Source organism: Lepus europaeus, chromosome 2 (assembly GCF_033115175.1).
Source record: "Lepus europaeus isolate LE1 chromosome 2, mLepTim1.pri, whole genome shotgun sequence".
NCBI classification, from domain to species: domain Eukaryota; kingdom Metazoa; phylum Chordata; class Mammalia; order Lagomorpha; family Leporidae; genus Lepus; species Lepus europaeus.
Window position 1 is genome coordinate 145,198,115 of NC_084828.1, and position 12,246 is coordinate 145,210,360.

The window sequence follows — 12,246 nt, forward strand, 5'->3', positions numbered from 1 at the left end:
GGGGCCGGAGGAAAGCGTCCGCCGCGCGACCTGGGGCGGGGGCCGGCGACGGATGGGGGTGTTGCTTGGTGAAGGCGTCAGGGGGCGGGCTCCTTCCCAGGTGTCCGAGAGGCTCCAAAAATGGCGGGCGACCGCTCGGAGCCGCTAACGCGCAGGCGCGCCGTGGCCGTCCTTCCGCCCGCCTCGGGCAGCCCTCGAATCGACCACAGCGCCCTCATCCAGGGGCATCCGCTGCTCGCCATTGGCTGAGCCAGGCGAGCGCTCCGTGCGGGGGCGGAGCCGCCACGCAGCGGCCACGTTTCCCGCCCCGCTGGCGCGCGTGCGCGCAATCCCCACAGGAAAGCGTTCGAGCGCGCCCCCGCCGCGGCCCCCAGCTCGCGCCTCAGCTCCCTCCCTTTTCCGGGCAGGCCCGTCCCGTCAGCGAGGCAGTGAGCACCGCGGCCAGCAGAGGGCGGTCCGGACCCAAGTCTGCAGCGGCGCCATTGGCGTGTGGAAAATGCCACCAGATGGCGGGTTAGGATTGCAGCTCCGTTGAAGGCGCGGCCCCCGCTCCCGAACCCCCGGCGACCACCCCGTAACAACCCCCCCACATCGGGAATAACACACCGGAGACTTTTGGGGGGAAACTAGGTCTTCGGCCGGCGGCGCCCGGATGGGCAGCTGAGGTGAGTGCGGGCGGCGGCGACGGCGGCGGGGGGCGGGAAAGAGGGGGAATGCGGCGGCAGCGGCGCGGGGGCTGGAAGCGCCGATCCAAGATGGAGGCCGGCGAGAGCCAGAGAGCGCGAGCGGGGCGCGGGCGGGCCGGGCGCGGGCCCCGCGCGGGGGAGGGAGGCCGCGCGGGGCCTGTTGCGGGGCCCGGCGGCCGCGGGCCGTCCGAGAACGCGGGGAGGCGGCCGTGGGTGCGGCGGGCACCCCGGTCCGCTCCCCACCCCTCCCGCGGGCCCGGAAAGCCGTGCCCCCGCCCGCCGGGGCACTACGGCGACAGGCGCGGAAGCCTTTGTGGCGCGCTCGGGCCCGCCGCCAAGCCCGCCCTCCGCTCCCCCCCGCCCGGGCTCTCGGGACTCGCCCGCGCCCGGCGGGGCCGGGCCGAGGCGGGCTGGCGCGAACGCCTTCCGCCGCCCGGCGCCCTGCGTTTCTGCGGTGTTGTAGCGGCGGCGGCGTCACATGACAGCGAGCGAGCCTCCGCGGAGGGGCCTGGGGGGTCGCTCGGTGTTGGTGGCTGGCCCGGGCCTCTTGGTGGTGGGGTGGGGCAGGGGGGGCTACCGGCTGGGGCAGACAGGCGTCGGAGCCGGGCTTTCCCGCTATTTGCCTTCCCCGCCCCCGACGGGGGCCTCCCGGAGAAACGTGTCCAGGCCCGAGCTGTGCCCCGCTAGTTTGCCAGTCCCCGGGGAGACGAGGCCAATAAAAGTTGTTTTCCCTCCTTTACTCGAGGTGGGGGCGGGGTGAAGAGCCGGGAAACTGGAGTGCCTGGAGTTGGACCCGAGCCTCGTTCGGAAGGCCTTCGTTGGGTGTTTCTTGTGTGCTCTATTGGACTAAGAAATTCTCGGATTTTAGGGTTATCGTCTCACCCCATCTATCCACAATTGGAGTGTTACCGGTTCTCTTCACATGGCAGGGAGTCCTGCCCCGGGCATAGAAGTCATGGATGGTTTTGGAAGCGTGTAGATTCAAAACAGTGTGGTTTAAGGTAGCGAATTATTTGCTGTTAAGTTGGCTTTAAAATGATGTAGTTTATTTTTCGTAGTTGTGACTAGAGAAGACTAAATTTTGTGTCTTACACAAAATAGTGTTTGAAAAAAGTGTCTGAATTGGCATAAGTTGTATGATTTGTAACTTACATGGATTTGAATATGGCTCTACCTTTTAGTCTTCTTTGGGTGTTTCAAGAAAATAGGAAATTCTGAAGGTGAAGCACTTAGGGAAATGTGCAGAACAGTGAAAAGGAAAACAACTTGTTTATTGTATTATACTTTGTACTGTGTTCTCATATTTATAGTGTCTGAAGAATTCAGATTAAAAATTTTGATCAAGGAAGGAAATACTGAAAACTACAAATATTTTCTTTATATTTTAGAGAATACTTACAACAGAAATTCCCTGTTATCTAAATAAAGTTCTAGAAAACTAACAGGTGTTTTGCTGTATTTTTTTGGTTTTGCTTTTTTGCTTTACATTTCCAAAATAGGTAAACTAAATTTATTCAAGTGATCCGCCAGTTATTTGTTTACACATTGAGAGAGGTTGAGCAAGAGATCTTCCATCTACTGGTTCACTCTCCTGATGTACTCACAACAGTTGGGGCTATATCAGGACCAAGTCAGGAGCCGAGAACTCAGTCTCAGGATGTCCCACAGGGGTGTCAGGAACCCACAAACATGAGCATCATCTGCTTGTTGCCTTGGAGGGTGTGTGCTAGGAGGAAACTGCATTCCAGAGCAGAGCCATACTCCACCAGGCACTCCCTCTAATGTGGGATGCTGGTTTCCCAACCGTCCAGACACACCTGCTTCAACCAGTAGTTAATTTTTACAAATTACTTTAGAGCGGAAAACTATTCATTTTACTTTAAGAAACAAATTTAAAGAGGAAGGCTGAGTCAGGCTGGGACCTGGGAACTCAATCCAGGTTTCTCAGGTGCCTCCTCACATGCAGGAAGCTGGAGCCCAGAGCTGGGTATGGAATCCAGGTATTTGGATTAAGATTTTGTTTTATTTATTTGGAAGGCAGAGAGAGATATTATCTTCATGTGCTGGTTTGCTCTTCAGATGGCCACAGTAGTCAGGGCTGAACCAGGCAGAAACCAGGAACCCAGGAACTCCATCCTGATCTCCCCTGTAGGTGGCAGGGGCCCAATTTGGGCAGTCTGCTGCTGCATTTCTAGGTGCACTAGCAGGAAAGTGGATCACCAGTGCTCTGATATGGGGTGCTGGTATCATATGCAGCTTAGCCTGCTGTGCCACAATACCAGTCCCCAGACATGACATCTTAACTAACATATTAAGGACTAGGCCAAATACCCCCACTTTGGTAATGGCACCGGTGCTGTGGCACAGCAGGTTAATGCCCTGGCCTGAAGTGCCAGCATCCCATATGGGCGCTGGTTTGAGACCCAGCTGCTCCACTTCCTATCCAGCTCTCTGCTATGGCCTGGGGAAGCAGTAGAAGATGGTCCAAGTCCTTGGGCCCCTGCACCCGCCTGGGAGACCCGGAAGAGGCTCCTGGCTTCTTATGGGCGCAGCTCCAGCTGTTGTGGCTAACTGGGAAGTGAGCCATCAGATAGAAGACCTCTCTCTCTCTCTCTCTTTGCCTCTTCTCTCTCTGTGTAACTCTTTCAAATAAATAAATAAATCTTAAAAAAAATTTAAATAGGTGTGAAATACGGAAAATTGTTACATTTTACTAGGATTGACTCTTGAAGGGAGTAATACAGTTAATGTTGAATAATTCTTTCAAACTTTAAGGAAACTGTGGTGTGGGGGTAGTTTGGGAGCCCTGGACTGAAGTTATTTGAACGTACAAATTTCTGATCTTTGTAATATTACTCTTTGAGCTTTACTTTCCTCATCGCTTAAAGATTTGTTTATTTGAAAGGCAGAGAGAGAGAGAGAGAGAGGTTTTCCATCTACTGTTTCATTCCCCAAATGGTTACAACAGCCAGATCTGGGTCAAGGGGAAGCCAGGAACCAGGAATTCCATCCTGGTCTACTACATGGGTGGCTGGGGTCCAAGAACTTAGGCTATCTTCAGCTGCCTTTCCAAGTGCAGTAGTATACCTTCCTCATCTCTAAAATGAGGAAAATATCATAGAGTGATTGCTTAACAGTATGTGTGAAAAAAATCTTTTCAGTTGTTAAAACTTACACAACTTTATGCAGTTGTACAGTATTTTCTCTTGATTTGGATTAGTGTATTTTCATAACCTCAGTTTTGTGAGAAGATATGCATTCTGAGGAAATGTACATCATGCCTTTTACTCCTTTTATTTGCTGCCTTGTACTTTATCCTGGTTGAGGGGTATATGAGTTTTGATGCATAACATTGTTATAAACTTAGCAGCATAGCACTCATTTATTTCAGTTTTTATTGGTCAGAAATTTGGGTATGTTGTGGTTGGACTTTATATTCAGCATCTTATAGGTTGAATCAGAGTGTCAGCTATAGCCGCAGTTCTCATCTGTTGGCTCAGGGTCCTTTTCCAAGTATGCTACTTTTGGCAGAGTTAGTTTCCTTGCAGCTTTTTAACTGAAATCCCTATCCTGGTAGCTCTCAGCCAGGGACTGCTCTCAGTTGCTTGCCATGTTCAGAACATGGCTGTTTGCTTTTAGGCAAACAGGGAGAAACCAGTTTCTTTGACTTCCACTGTCTGACTCCCCTTTAAGACTCCTTTCAAAAGCTCACCTGATTAGATCAGACCCACCCAGTAACCTTTTTGGTTAACTCAATAGAGTTAGGGACCTTAATTACATATGCAAAACTTTCTTTTGCTATGAAACATAATCACACCAATGATATCAGTTTATCTACAGGTCTTTCCAAACTCAAAAGGAGATTATACAAGGATGTGGAAAATTGGAAAGTCTTAAGAATTTTTCCTGTTATGGGGAAAGAAATATCTTCACATTTGCCTATTTAGAATCTGGGCATTTAAGAAGAGGTCATAGGCAGAGCAACAGGCTCACTTGATCAGTTTATTGTCTTTTTCCTTATACTTTTTCCTTTCTGATACTTCCTGGTGCTTAGTTTAAGTAATTCTGAAAACATTTTACTACATTGAGCAGGAATTTAAGATAAAAACTTAGAAATTTTAGGTAAGAAGGAAGACAGTGGGAGAAAGGAGATTCTATAATTTATCACCATCCCAGGAGCAGTCATTTGGTGCAGTGGTTAAAACACTGCTGGGAATGCCCACATTCTTTGTCAGAGTGCCTGGGCTGGAGTTCTAGCTCCACTTCTTATTTCAGCTTAATGCTCATGCAGACCCTGGAAGGTAGTAGGTGATGGCTCAAGTGATTGAGTCCTTGCCATCTACATTGGAGTCTTGAATTGAGTTCCTAGCTCCTGCCTTGGACCTTACCCAGCCCCAGCTATCATGGGCATTTGGGGAGTGAGCAAGGGATTGATATCTTTCTCCCTTTTAAGTCAGTATTACCATTCCATGTTGTTCTACCTATTTTAGAGATGAGATTGAATCTCAGAAAAGCTAAGGAATTTAAATGCTTTAGATTGCACTTTTTGTGCATTTGTTGCATCAGACAGTTGTTATGGTGTAAGTGGTCCAGCAGCTTGTGAGGAGGGAATTCTTATGAAGAGAACACTTACTGAAAGTGTTAGAGTAAGGATGTGATTGATGGAACAAAGAAGGTAACAGAAAGTTGGTTATCATATATGGTTTAACAGTCCAAGAAGCAATATATTTTCAAGAGGCAGTTAGCATAGTTAACTGAATAAAAATATGAACCTTTAGAATTCATTCTCCTTATTTTCCCTATGGAGTACCACAGTAGTAAGGTGATTCTTACTGCTGTAATTGTTTAGGGCAAAAAAAGTAGGAAGCAGAAACCTGAAAAAGATGTTCTCACCTAAGTCACAGAATTAGGGGATTCTTGAGGTAGGAATTGGAGTTGTGTCTATGGAGAAGGAGTCATTTTTATGTCCTTTTTAGGTACTGAAGAGGACAAGATCCCAGCTTCCTGCTTTTTAGTGCTGAGAGAAACCTTGTCTATTATTTATTTATTTGAAAGAATTTGTGATTCTTTTAAAGTGAACTTCAAGTAGATCATATTTAGGTTGGTTTTATTGGACTCTTTCTCCATCTAACACACCCCTATTGCTTCCTGCAGGTTTTTCTCCTAAATTGCTCTTAACAATCAGTACTTAAAGGACACTTCAAGTTCTACCTTTTCATATACTAGTTAGTTGCCCAAATGTGTCTATGAAGTTTTGCTGTACTTAATAGCAGTGGCTTTTAACTTGATAGAAGCTAACAGTTACAAAAATGTTTTACATTGTGGTCCAGTACAGACATTCACACAGTAGAAATAAAAGTTTCATAGAATAGTGATACTTTTTTATCTTTGTCTTTAAAATTTTTAAATTTATTTGAAAGGCAGAGAGAGCTAACGTGAGAGAATGCTCCTCCCCATCCACTGGTTCACTCTCCAAATGCCAGCAACAACTGAGGCTGGAGCAGGCCCATGATGGGAACTAGACACTGAATCCAGGTCTCCTATGTGAATAGAAAGGACTTAGCTACTTGAGCCCTGGTCTGCATTAGCAGGAAGCTGGAATCAGGAGCAGAGCTGGCACTCCGTGGGATGTGGGTGTTTAAATGGCATCTTTTACCACTGTGCCAAATACCTTCATTGATAGGAAAGTGCAAAGTTGAGCCATAAGAAGGAACAGTTTAACCAACTTCAGATTGGTGAACATTAAGTCTTGATGATATTGTATGTTGATGTGAAGAAATTACACTCCCACATTTGATAGGAGTGTAAACTGATAACTCATTTTGTGAAAGAGGTTTCTCTGTTCAGTTTAAGATCACTTGCTTTAAACTTAGCAGTTACATGCCTGTCTTTATATTCCTGAAATGTGAAATTCTTGTACTGTATACTAGGATATATGAATTAAATGCTTACGATAGCCTTATTTGTAGTAGCCAAGATATAAACTACATATCTGTCAGTGGTAGAATAGATAAATAAATGGTAGGTTTCAAAAGTTAAAGCAATATTGGTTCCTATGATAGCCCAACTTGATCACAGCATGTTATTTTTTTTCATATTTACTAATACTTGGTAGCATATTTCTTCATGAGAGATACTGTCCTATAGCTTGTTGAAGTGATTTTACCAGGTTTTGGTATAAGCTTTATGGGCTTCATAAATGGGAAGTATTCCCTTCATTTAGTGTAAGAGCTTATGTAATATTAGTATTTTTCCTTGAGTGTTAGGATTTACCAATGATGATATCTGGACCTGGAATTTTCCTTTGTTGGAACATTTTTGACAACAAATCCAAATTTAGTTTTTGTAGTAAGCATAGGGCTATTCAGGATTTCTGTTTCATCTTGTGTCTGTTTTTGGTAGATAGCTTTTTTTTTTAAGTGTTAATTGCAGAGAAGAGAGAGATCTTCCATCCGCTGATTTGCTCCCTAGATGGCTGCAATGGCTAGTGCTGGACCAGACCAGAGCCAGAAGCTTCATCTGGGTCTCTCACATTGGTGGAAGGGACCCAAACACTTGGACCATCTTCCATTGCTTTTCCCTCTTTATTAGCAGGGAGCTGGATTGGAAGTAGAGCAACTGAGACATGAACCAGTGCCCATGTGGGATGCTGGCATTGCATGTGGCACTGGTAGATTGTGTTTTTATAGAGGAGTTGTATGTAGGATTTCCTTGTTGTTCCTCTGATGTCTGTAGGACCTGTAGTGATAGCCCTTCTTTGATTTCTGGTATTGCTACTGTGTTCTTTCTTTTTATCTTGACCGTCTAACTAGTGGATTGTCAGTTTTGTTGTCATTTCAAATAACTTCAATAATTTTCTCTGCCTTTTTGTCTCTCCGTCTTTTTAAAGATTTGTTTGAAAGACAGACTTGTACAAAGAGGGGGGAGATACAGAGAACAGAGAGAGAGCTCTTTCCATCCACTGGTTCCCTTCTCAAATGGCTAACTGATGGAGCTGGACCAGAATGAAGCCAGGAGCTAGGAACTCCATCTGTCTCCCACATAGGTAGCAGGGGCTCAAGCATTTGGGCCATTTTCGGTTGCTTTCCTATGTGAATTAGCAGGGAACTGGATGGGAAGTGGGGCAGCCTGGACTCTAACCAGTGCTTATTTGGGGTGCTGGCATCTCAAATGACAGCTTAACTTGCTGTGCCCACAATGCTGACCCTGTCTGATTTGTTTTTTTTCTATATAATTTTTTCCCAACATGTTTTATTTTCTAGCTTCTTAAAGCAAAAACATAGATCCTAGATTTTGCACATTCCTTGTTTTCTAATAAAAGCATATAAAGCTATCTATTTTCTTCAGAGCAGTACTGTATCCCATAGATTTTAATGTATTTTTAATCATCCAGTATGAAATATGAAGGTACTTCAAAAAGTTTATGGGGCAAATAGAATTAAAAGATGTTTATTTGATGGAATAAAATTTTGAAAGTCATGCATAGATTTTTCATAATAGGCATTTTACATGAATTTATTTATTTAAAAGATTTATATGAAAGTTTGAGTTAACACAGGAGAGAGAGAGAGATATCTTACATCCATTGGTTCATTCCCCAGACAGCTGCAACATCTGGGGCTAGGCCACTCCAAAGCCAGGAGCTTCTGCTGTGTCTCCTCTGTGGGTAGCAGGGATCCAAGCACTTGGGTCATATGCTGCTTTTCTTTTTCTTTTTTTTTTTTTTGGACAGGCAGAGTGGATAGTGAGAAAGAGAGAGACAGAGAGAAAGGTCTTCCTTTGCCGTTGGTTCAGCCTCCAATGGCCACTGCGGCCAGCGCATCTCGCTGATCCGAAGCCAGGAGCCAGGTGCTTCTCCTGGTCTCCCATGCAGGTGCAGGGCCCAAGGACTTGGGCCATCCTCCACTGCCTTCCCGGGCCATAGCAGAGAGCTGGCCTGGAAGAGGGGCAACCGGAATAGAATCCGGCGCCCCAACCGGGACTAGAGCCTGGTGTGCTGGCGCCGCAAGGCAGAGGATTAGCCTGTTAAGCCAGGGCTCCGGCCATATGCTGCTTTTCACAAACCATTAGCAGGAAGCTGGATCAGAAGTGGAGCAGCTGGGAAACAAACCTGCACTGATAAAAGATGTTGGCATCACAGGCCCACTCCGCCACAACACCAATGCCTCCTGAATTTTTTGGCCTCCTTTTAATGCATGGATTTTAAATTCTTTCACACCAAGATAAATATCTTTTCCTTCCTCTTTCCATAAACTTTTAAGAAGACTTATTTATTTGAGAGGCAGAGAGGGAAAGACAGATCTTCCCATCTTCTGGTTCATTTCCCAAATGGCTGTAACCAGGAGCTTCTTTGGGGTCTCCCATGTGAGTGGCAGGATCCAAGCAAGTGGGCCAACTTCCACTGCTTTCCCAGGTGCATTAGCAGGGAGCTGGATAGGAAGTGGAGCAGCCGGGACATAAACTGGTGCCCATGTGGGATGTTTGTCACAAGCAGCAGCCTAACCTATTAACACCACAACACTGGCCTCCTCTATGAAGTTTGGAAGTACCTTCACACTTCTTAATTTGTTACATGATTTCTTTTACTCATCTGTAACTTAAAAGCACACTTAATGGGCTGGCACTGTGGTGTAGTAGGCTGAGCCTCTGCCTGTGTTGCCAGCATCCCATATCGGTGCCAGTTTGAGTCCTGGCTGCTCCATTTCTGATCCAGTTCCCTGCCAGTGTTCCTGGGAAAGCAGTGAAAGATGGTGCAAGTCCTTGGACCCCTGCACCCACGTGAGAGACTGGGAAGAAGCTCCTGGCTCCTGTCTTTCTATCAGAGCTGATTGGCTATTGTGGCAATTTGGGGAGTGAACCAGCAGATGGAAGATCTTTGTCTGTGTTTCTCCCTCTCTCTCTCTCTCTCTCTCTCTCTCTCTGTCTCAAATAAATAATAAATATATCTTTGGAAAAAAGTACATTTAATTTTCACTATTTGGGATTATTTTACAAATCTATTGCTTCTGATTTCTAACAGCTTAATTTTGAGGTCAGAGAATGTTGTGATTTTAATCCTTTTAGATATATTGAGCTAGGTTTTATGGATTATGTTCTATTATGGTTAAAGTATTTCTTATAGTTGAAAGGAATGTGTATTCTGCACACGTTGAGTCTACTGTTTTGTAAATAACAGCTGGATTAAGGTGTTCTGTTAAGATGTTTTGAACCATCCATGTCCTTACTTGCTTTTTTGGTGGAGAGGATCCTGTTCTATCAGTTGTTGGTGCAATGAATGTTAAAATATTGAGCTATGACTGTGGAATTGTCTATTTCTCCCTTTATTCTGTCAGTTTTCGCCTTGTATATTTTTAGGTTATTATATATGTACAATTTGTATTGTTACTTTGAATTCACCTTTTTTTTTAAACATTTTTTTAAAAAGATTTTATTTATTTATTTGAGAGGTAGAGCTACAGACAATGAGAGGAAAAGACAGAGAAAGGTCCTCCTTCAGTTGGTTCACTCCCCAGTTGGCCGCAATGGCTGGAGCTGTGCCGATCAGGAGCCAGAGCGTCTGCTGGTTCTCTCACACAGGTGCAGAGGCCCAAGGACTCTTGGGCCATGGATCGGAAGTGGAGCAGCCAGGACTCCAACTGGCATATGGGATGCCAGCACTACAAGTGACAGCTTTACCTGCTACACCACAGTGCCAGCCCCGAGGTTGATTATTTTATGAATACATTTGAGAAGATTGGAACAAAAGTAGTCAGAGCCTTTGTTTTCAGAATATGCAAAGTCCAGAGACTCATGGAGCGTTGTCTCCCAAAAATGCCAAGTGAATTTCCTTAATTTCCCCTGTATGATTTGCTAATTTTTTTCCTTTTGCTTCCCACATGGTCCTGACCTAGCTTTCTGTGTTGTTTTCTGTGCATTGTACTTTTCTATTGGTTTTCTGTTTTCACCAAATTTGATTACATGCTTGTTTTCTCCCCCAAAACCCATCTTTGTACTGGGTATATGTATAAGAAAAAAATTCATTGAGCATTTATGATATGCTAATGAACACTTTAAAAGCTTTTATTTATTTATTTGGGGAGGGGTTATAGATAGAGTGAGCTCCCATCAGCTGGTTCACTCCTTTGATGCCCACAGTTGCTGGGATTGGGCCAGGTCAAAGCTGGGAGTTAAAACTTCAGTCCAGGTCTCCCAGCATAGTCTGCCCTCCAGACTCCTCCATCTAGCAGTGCTGCTGTTGGTGAACTATCCTGCACCTGGGTTCTGCTGGGGTAGGTTTGTTTTCAACACACTGATGTTTGTCTCAGCACACTGCTGTTGTAGGGCCTCCTCATCCGTGGTTGGAAGGAAAGTGGCTGGGTTTAGAATTTGACAGACTTTTAAAATAATGTTGGGAGTTTCTAGTACAAGAGCTTGATAATTAGTCTTCCTCTTGTCAGCCATTGATGTCCTTTGACTTCTAACCCTGTCTGCACCTGGTGAGCTGATTCTGTCTCTGTGGGTTGTCCCAGTGATAGAGGCTTCGCTCACCAGCTCAGCACTTGCAGCTACTACTCTGGCAACTCAGCCATCCCTGAGCTACAGGGTCCAGCTGTTTAGAGAAGTATGCCACTGGTCTTTAGATAGGTCTTGGTCTTTGAGTCAGAACTCCTCTGGCAATTCCTGACTTTTCACAGACGCAAAGAGTGAATAGTTTTTCTAAGTTTGGGAGTCCCTGAGCCAGGGATTGGTTCATTTCCGTCTTTAGAACCTCAAAGCATTCTGGATTCCAGTGCAGAGTTTCTTACTGTTTGCCCTTTAATGCCTCCCGTAGGGGAGTTGCCTTTAGCCCATAATTTGGGATCCAGATATGTAGAAAACTGCTATTCTCAGGAATTCCTAAAGCTGATTCTTAGTTTGGGGAACTAGTAAGGAAATAATTGCTTTTTTTCCAGTCAACCGCTAGAGCATATGACCTTTGGAGTCAAATTAAAAAATAGGTATTGGGTTCTTTGTAAGGAACTCTCGGCTTTTGGGAAGTAGGCTTTGTACTCTCTTTTAGCTAAGAAAGCTAAGTTTTTATTATATTATAATTGGAATTTTAAAAAATTATTTGAAAGGCAGAGAGAGAGATCTTCCATCTGCAGGTTGACTCCCCCAAATGGCCGCAACAGCTGGAACTAGGCTGGTTGTGAGCCAGGGGCCAAGAGGTTCTTCCAGGTCTCCCATGTGGCTGCAGGGGCCCAAGCACTTGGGCCATCTTCCACTGCTTTCCCAGGCACGTTAGAAGGGAGCTGGATTGGAAGTGGAGCAGCTATGACTTGAGCTGATACCCCTGTGAGATGCTGGTGTTGCAGGCAACAACTTTACCCACTGTGCCACAATGCCAGTCCCTGTAATTGGGGAATCTTGTCATGAAGAGGTGGCAATGAAGAAATCATCTACATATTTTAAGAGGGTACCCTTTTTTAGGGTGAGTACTCTTCAGTTCTCTTTCCAAAGAGGTGAGGGCTATCTCTGAAACTCTGTGAGTACAGTCTAGTTGTGTTTTGTGGTTTCCTGAATATCCAGTTTCTCCATCAAA

At 45.4% G+C, this 12,246-nt stretch overlaps 1 protein-coding gene across 3 annotated transcripts in view; it reads left to right on the forward strand.

The window, feature by feature from the left end:
- The first annotated feature begins 447 nt into the window (after positions 1–447).
- Positions 448–12,246, forward strand: part of STAG1 (STAG1 cohesin complex component) — a 362,716-nt gene continuing 350,917 nt past the window's right edge. Inside the window, exon 1 of one of the 3 annotated variants that reach the window (XM_062214276.1) lies at positions 448–665. The gene's annotated coding sequence lies outside the window, so the exon portion shown is untranslated. The remainder of the gene's footprint in view (positions 666–12,246) is intronic. The other 2 variants (XM_062214273.1, XM_062214286.1) reach the window with 2 other exon arrangements.